Source organism: Sarcophilus harrisii, chromosome 2 (genome assembly GCF_902635505.1).
Source record: "Sarcophilus harrisii chromosome 2, mSarHar1.11, whole genome shotgun sequence".
NCBI classification, from domain to species: Eukaryota; Metazoa; Chordata; class Mammalia; order Dasyuromorphia; family Dasyuridae; genus Sarcophilus; species Sarcophilus harrisii.
In genome coordinates, this window is record NC_045427.1 from 433,807,758 (window position 1) to 433,815,520 (window position 7,763).

Below are 7,763 nucleotides of genomic sequence, written 5' to 3' on the forward strand. Positions count from 1 at the left end.
CAGCCCAAAGGATCTCGTCCTTAACCACATGAGGACATTTTGTTTCTATTTCTCTCATGTCACTCGCCATGTACCGAGGGCCCTGCATCTGCCATCAGGACTCCGGTCAAACCCTGGCTCTGCCCACTGCCAGCTTTTTGATGCTGGGTAAGTCATTTAAGGCTTCCCTTTCCGGGAAAGGGACCTGTATGTGCACGAATGTTTGTGGCAGCCCTTTTTGTAGTGGCTAAAAACTGGAAACTGAATGGATGCCCATCAGTTGGAGAATGGCTGAATAAATTGTGGTATATGAATATTATGGAATATTACTGTTCTGTAAGAAATGACCAACAGGATGATTTCAGAAAGGCCTGGAGAGACTTACACGAACTGATGCTGAGTGAAATGAGCAGGACCAGGAGATCATTATATACTTCAACAACAATACTATATGATGACCAGTTCTGATGGCCCTGGCCATCCTCAAACGAGATCAACCAAATCATTTCAATGGAGCAGTAATGAACTGAACCAGCTATAGCCCAGAAAAAAGAACTCTGGGAGATGACTAAAACCATTACATTGAATTCCCAATCCCTATATTTATGCCCACCTGCATTTTTGATTTCCTTCACAAGCTAATTGTACAATATTTCAGAGTCTGATTCTTTTTGTACAGCAAAATAATGGTTTGGTCATGTATACTTATTGTGTATCTAATTTATATTTTAATGTACTTAACATCTACTGGTCATCCTGCCATCTGGGGGAGGGGGTGGGGGGGTAAGAGGTAAAAAATTGGAACAAGAGGTTTGGCAATTGTTAATGCTGTAAAGTTACCCATGCATATATCCTGTAAATAAAAGGCTATTAAATAAATAAAAAAAAAAAGGCTTCCCTTTCCCCTTCTGTACAAAAAGGGGTGTGCAGGGCCTCTGGTGATAGGGGAAGTGGGGCTCAAAGGGCTGACGGGTTGGTTTGTCCCTTCTCCGCTCAGTGGAGGAAGTCAGACACAAATCCCAGCCCCCAGCCCTATCCCCACGACCCAGCCAGGATGCACAGGGACTAGGAGGAAGGCCAGCTTACTCCCCATTAATCCCAGCTGCCCTTGTGGCATCCCGACCCCACTCCCTGCCATGTCTTGGGCCCTTTCCAAGGGGGGTTACCCCTTCTCACACACCCCGGACGCACACTGCCGGCTCCCCGTCCCCTTTTAGGCCGTCACGGCCCCTCACAATAACCTCTGGAGCGTTCTCTGTCCGGTTGTGCCGGCCGCGGTCCTCAGCTCTCCCTCAGCCTAGGCAGCCCGGTGCTCTCTGCCTCAGGACAAGCTCAGCTTGGCCGGGTCTGATTGCCATTCCCACCCTGACCCCAGCGATTTCCCAGGTGTCAGAATCCCCAAAGCAGACCCTCCTGCAGAGAGGGAGCCTCGGCCCACCTCCCCTTCTCTAATTCAGGAAACATGCACAAGAGCCAGGAGGATTTGTACTGAAATGACTTTAATATCTCATGTTGCAGCAAAATTAAAAATATACAAAAAGTTTGTGGCGTACAAAAAAGTCTCAGTACAGAAAGCCCGGCCTGGGGGTCCTCAGCTTCCCCGCCTGAGCCCCGAGGAAGGCAGAGGAAGGAGAGGTGGCACCAACAATATTGAAGTACATGGAGGGAGACTGAAAGACGGGGTGCAACGGAATGTGGGGGAAAAGAGGGGGCGAGGGCCGGCAAGGCCGGGCCTGAGGGCGAGGGAGCCGACAGAACCCCGAGCCCCAGCTGCTGGGGCCTAAGCTGAGGGAAGGAGTCCCGAGTGGGGCATCCTGTCAGTCAGCAGCCAGGCGGGGACTGGGGACGAGGAGGAAGAGGGACGAGTTGGAACTTGAACCGTGTCTGAATTTGGAATCCCGTCTGAAAAGGGGGCGCATCCGGAATCAGATCTTCATGTGGCTCCTGACCCCAAGACCTGTGAACTCTGCAAAGGGCAAGAGCTTAGTAAATGCCCATGCATTCGATTCAGTCTGAGACTGGACAAGCTCACGGGTCTGAGGAAACCCCAAAACACTGACTGCTCTGGGAGCCGTGGCAGCTAGTGGCTGACGGGGCTTCAGCCCGGGGAGGGGGCTCTCTCCCACTCTGGCTCTGGGCCTTCAGAGCAGGGTTGAGCCGAGACCGGGCCCCGCCCCGCCCCTACTTATTGCAGGTGCCTGCAGCCCAGTGATTATGCATAGAAATGTGCCTTCTCAGGGAAGGCCCCAGGGGAGGGTCCCTGCTGCCGCTCAGGGCCTTCCTGGAGAGGGGGCTGAGTCTCGGCTCCTCACTCCACCCCAGCTCCGGGCAGTCCTATTCTCAGGCTCCATTCTGGGTTTGGGAGGTTAGGTTCTTCCATTTACCTCCGGTTCCCCATTTCTTCTTTCCTTGGGTAACCCCCTTTGCAGAACCAGATTCAGTCACACACATTCACCCCCCATCACGGAGTCTTCCAAGCCTTTCCCTCCCACCCACTCCTCCACCTGCACCCCCCACCCCCACCCATCAGGGCCCTCTCAAGAGGGCTGGCCCACTGGTGAAGAGAGTGCGCCCCAACTGCAGTCTGCAGTCCGGGGTCCTTTCCGCACCGATCCTCCCTTCCCCACAAGGATGTTCTTGGGGCTTAAAGCACTTTAGCCACAGATTGGTGCTGTCACTCATCCCCAAGGGAGGGGGGAAGCATAAAAAGGGCAGGAGAAGGGGCTGAGTCCTTGGACTTGCTCTCTACATACTCTTGGGGGAAGACTCTGACTTAATCCCTTCCTTGACTAAATGGCCCCCAAACCCCGAGAGCAGTATGGATTTAGGTGGCCGTCCCCGACAGGGAGAGCATCCTGGGATCTGGCCTCATTGGGCACTGAATGTGACTCTAGCCCTTTAACAATGGTTGTCCCTGAAGAGTCAGGGGCTCTGGTGGTCCGGGCTGGGGGAATGGCGACTGTCAGTGGGGGCCGTCAGGAGTTTCTCCTGGGGCCCTCAAATGCAGGACTGGAGATGAGGTCAGGACTATTATTGGCAAGGATGGGGAGGGGGGAGTCCAGAAGGATGGCTGCCAAGTCCCATCAAACCCAGCCGCCCGACAGAGAGGAGAAAGAGAAGCAGAACCTCAATTAGCAGAAGACAACAAACTCCTTCACCCAGACGCAAGTTCACTCCCAGCTAAAAGCCTCTAGGCTCTGACGATTTCTGCATGGCTCTCACCTTCCAGCCCCCAAAATGAGAAACCAGTAATTGGGGCAACCCAGAACAGGCAGAGCTCTAAGCTCCAGAGCTGGCTTGATGCTAAAGTCCAGTCGGGAATGGTTTCTGGCTCCAAAGCCAGGAGTTTTATTCCAGGTGGATTCTGGCTCAAGCTCCTGTATCTGTGCCATCCTGGAAGCGAAATGCTTTCTCATTCAGCATCTCAGCCTCACTCACTTGGGTGAGGACAAGTAGCAGATTCCAAGTCCTCCCCAGCCCGGGGTCTCCAGGAAGCAGCCCTACCCTCCCTTCCTGGTCACTGGACCTTTTCTTTAGGCACCTGATAGAGATGTCACTGTAGGGAAGCGGGGACTGGGTTTTCCAGCCCCTCCTAATACCACTTATCAGGGGAAGGATCCGGGAAGAGGGACAGCAGCAAGCTTCTCCTGTACAGTTGTACTTCAGAAGCCTGCTCCATGAGATTCCCAGCTTCCCCAGTGAGCTTGGAGGGGACCTCACTTTCAGAGCTCTGAGGCTTCAGGATAAAGAAGGGAAGCAGGATTTGAGCTGACCTCTGAGAGTCCTTCTTATTCTTCAGATTGTGAGAACAATGAATTCAGACGGACAGAAAGACAAGAGCACTCAAAGGATGTCTACAATATGGGAAGAGGAGAGAAGGTTCCCAGGTCATCCGTTTTTATCCTCCAGTTTGTAGACCTCTTCCTTCTTCCTCCTTTAACAGATTCCTTGCCCTTTCATCTCCAATTATAGATCTCCTGCTCCTGGCCCACGAATAGATCTGCCTACTCCAACAGGATCTCCTTGGCCTGGGGCTGTCCCAAGCTTCCTGCTGGGATCTGGCTCTTCTAGCTGACCTAGTACCAGCCACAAAGTGAACAATAGAAAAAGGCCTCCACTGACCTCTAGAAAGCCAGCCTATCAGTGTATCTGGCAACGGGATGTGGGTATGAAAGAGGTAATGGAAGGTGTGATATTTTGGGCTAGAGAGTAAGAACAAAGGACTTGGATAGTTCAGGAGGGGTTGTCTGTTCCCAGGAGGTAGTTGATTGATACCCAGGGTACCAATAACGACCCGGGACCATTTGATGGGGATGGGTTCTGTGCTGTAGTGGGAGGGAGTGGGGAGGACATGGTAACAAGGCACATGGTACAGTCAGTGCATTGGGTATATGATGGATGTAGAGGGTGTGGACCAGCCTGGGAACCTAACAGGACACCATGGCTGGTGCACATGGTGGTGGTGGTGGTGGTGTGTGTGTGTGTGTGTTTGAGACCAAGAAACTGAGTGAGATAAGGAAGAACAAAGAGACAGAGAGAAGAAGATTACATGTCCTGGGGGAGCGGGGACGGAGACGAGTCCGAGTAACCTGCACAGTGTGAGAACGGTTGGCCCCAGAGGGTCAGCAGTGTCAGGGAGTACAACATGGAATTCACTCATGTGGGACCAGGCACTTTTCATGCTCACTGTTAATGATGACCTGGTAGCAAGCTGGAGAATTTAGAGGAGGCTTGGGCTTAATCTGACCCTCACACAGAATTACAGTTTTGGATGGGACCTTCAGGATAATCTTATTCAACTTCCTTTTACAGGGGAAACAGACTCAGAGAGGGGAACATGATGAGTCAGTAGTATAACCAGATATTTTGTTTGTGTACTTTGTAAAGCATTTTCTGTTCCCTACCCAAACCCCAGGGGATAGGAACTGATGTCTCTTCCAGTATTGAGGGACCATAAAGAAGCAACTGAGAAGAAAGGGGTGGAGGTGAGATGGCAAAACCTCCTTTCTCCATTCCACCTCCAAGGGTCCTTTGGTGGTCTGACAGAACAGTAGTGAAAAGAGCAAGTTCCTAATATTGCCTCTGCTACTATTCCCTTGATAACTTTAGTCAAGTCCCTTCCATCTCTAGGTCCCCATTTCTTTACCTTTAAAATGAGGGGGTTGGGTTAAATGATCTAGTTCCCTTCTGGCTTTTTCTGTGAATTCAGGGATCTGGACTCTGCCCTTCCATAGCAGTGTGATTTTGGGCAAATCACTTCCTCTCTGAGCCTCATTTTCTTGATTTGTAAAGAGAAGGGTCTCTAAGACCTCTCCCAGATATAACATTCCGTGATTCTATGACGTAGTCACCTAAGAAATCAAAGAGGGCCCAAGAAAGATCCCAGGAAGGAAGAACATGGGAGGGAGGGACAAAGACATCCAAGGGCCAGGCAGGGAACAGAAAGATCAGCTGAGGTAGATCATGTCACAGGAAGGAAGACAAAAGGACACCATAGATACCCCTGGGGGAGACCTGGGTAGTCAGAGCTAAAGTTGGTCAAAAGTTCCCACCGCTGAATACTAATCCTTCCCAGACCCATTTCTATCTCTAGCCCCCGGAATGGGTGAGCTTGAAAACAATCACACAATGTGCCCCAGACTCTGAGTCAGAAAGCCGGATTTCGTTCTTGACTCTGCCATTCACCAACTGTTTCACTTTGAGGCTCAGACTCGGTTCCTTCGGCACTAAAATGAAAATTTGGCTCAGGTGATCTTCAAAGTCCCTACCAACTCTGAATGCTAGAGACCTGATCTTGAATTCAGCTCCTGATGCTTGCTGTCTAAGCTTAGACAAATCCTTTTATCACCTTCAGTCTCACTTTCCTTTTCTGTCAAATAGAGTTAGGATTACATGACCTCCAAGGACCCTTCAAGTGCTGAATTCTATGAGCCTGGAAAACTGAGACTTTCAAATTGGCTTGAAAACATTCTGGGCACAAAGCAAGGAGAACCCTAAATCCTGATAGCTTAGATGCTTCAGGGATCTAAAACATCTATTTTTCTTCAATGTTGCCTCTAGACCTTGGGCATCTTGAATTCCTTTCCATAATCTGGTGCTGGAAAGAGATCTCGTTGGAGGCGAAGTCTTTGAGAACTGAACTCTATAGGGAACGAGAAGGAAGAAACTTCTTCCCCATTCTTTTGTAAAGAACTTTAGGGAGTCCCAGACTCCCATAATCTTTCAGGCTCATGTCCGAGATCCTTAGAAAAAGGGAAGCCTGTATTCCAATATTATCTCTGACATTCACTAGCTATGTGACCTTGGACAAACCTCAATCTCTCTGAATCTTAAGTTTTCTCTCCTATAAAAAGGAGATCCAGGTCAGGGGAACCAGAAAACCACAGAAAAACAGCTGAGAAATGGACATACCGATTTTTGTGGCAAGTCTGGCAAAATTTAGATGCCAGTTCCACCTGGTCTTAGCCCCTTCGTTCAGCCACATACTGTTTAGACCACTATCCTGGGACTCTTCCAGGGGTGGATGTGGAATGGGAGGAGATGGAGAAACAGCTGTGTATGTTGGCATGAGGGGACTATACATGATTTCACTCTGTGGGAATATCTGTGAAAAAATGTAATGTGTGCTCAATGTGGGGTCATGTATGTATATATAGATCATGATATCTGTGTATATACTTGTGTGCACATTGGGAGTTTCTTTGTACTCTAAGTCCTGCCCTTTTCCAATCCTCCCCCCCCCCACCTTTATTAGAGACAGTGGCCACCTGAGGATGGGCTCAAGGTTTAGGAGAAAGAACTGGAGGCTGGGTATCGGTAAACCTGGGTTCTATTCCTCCTCTGGAACTAACTTACTGTGTAAGCTTCGGCAACTTACTTCCCATTCCAGGGCCTCAGTTTCCTCATCTGTAAAATAAAATGGTTGTACTAATCTTTAACCCTACCTATCCCCAACCCCAATTCAATCTGGTGCCTTGAAGCAACAACATGGCCTTTAAAGGGGGCCTTAATCTCAATTTCCACTCCCACCAAGCTCTGTTCATATTTTAGTCATCTGGCCTATCTTATCTCTCTCTTCAATCCCATTTTAGAAGCTGGGCCATGAATATACCATCTGGACTCTGGAGTTACTTAGGGAGAACAGGATGTCTTAACCTTGCCCCCAAGGGGCAATTCTTTTTCCTTCCCAAGGAATACCCTGAGGTTGCCCCAGATCTGACTCCCTCTGTCCGAAAGCCTCGGGAGATTACTATTGGACCCTGGGCTTCATCTGTCCCAACGTCAAAGGAGTCATTTCCCAAGTACCTCAGGGCAGGGGCTACAGCTGTGAGCCTGGCTGAGAACCAGAAATTCCTGTCATTTCCCCAAAGCTTGAGTTTCCCATAAACAGAATTTATATCCTTCATAATTTGTTTTTCAAATTCCCAATAATTTAAAAATCATATTTTCCCCTTTTGATGGCAAAGAAGTCACAGAGTGGTCAGGAAGTTAGAGCCTTCTGTGAACTTTAAACCCTAGAATCTTCCAAAGGTTTTTCAAATATGGTTTCCTTATCCTAAGACCCCTCAATAAGAACAAGGTCAAGACTTCAGCAACAGATCCTGAAAGGAAAAATTACAATGCTAAACAGGTCTCACAGACACACTGTCCCTAGAGCTCTCCTACAGACAGGCATCTAGAACCTGCATAACAGAATCTAGAACAAAAAAGTGTGTAGACTCAGAACATTTCCCAGACAATATTCCAGAAATTCCCTTATGCTCTGGTAGATGGAGAGCATTATT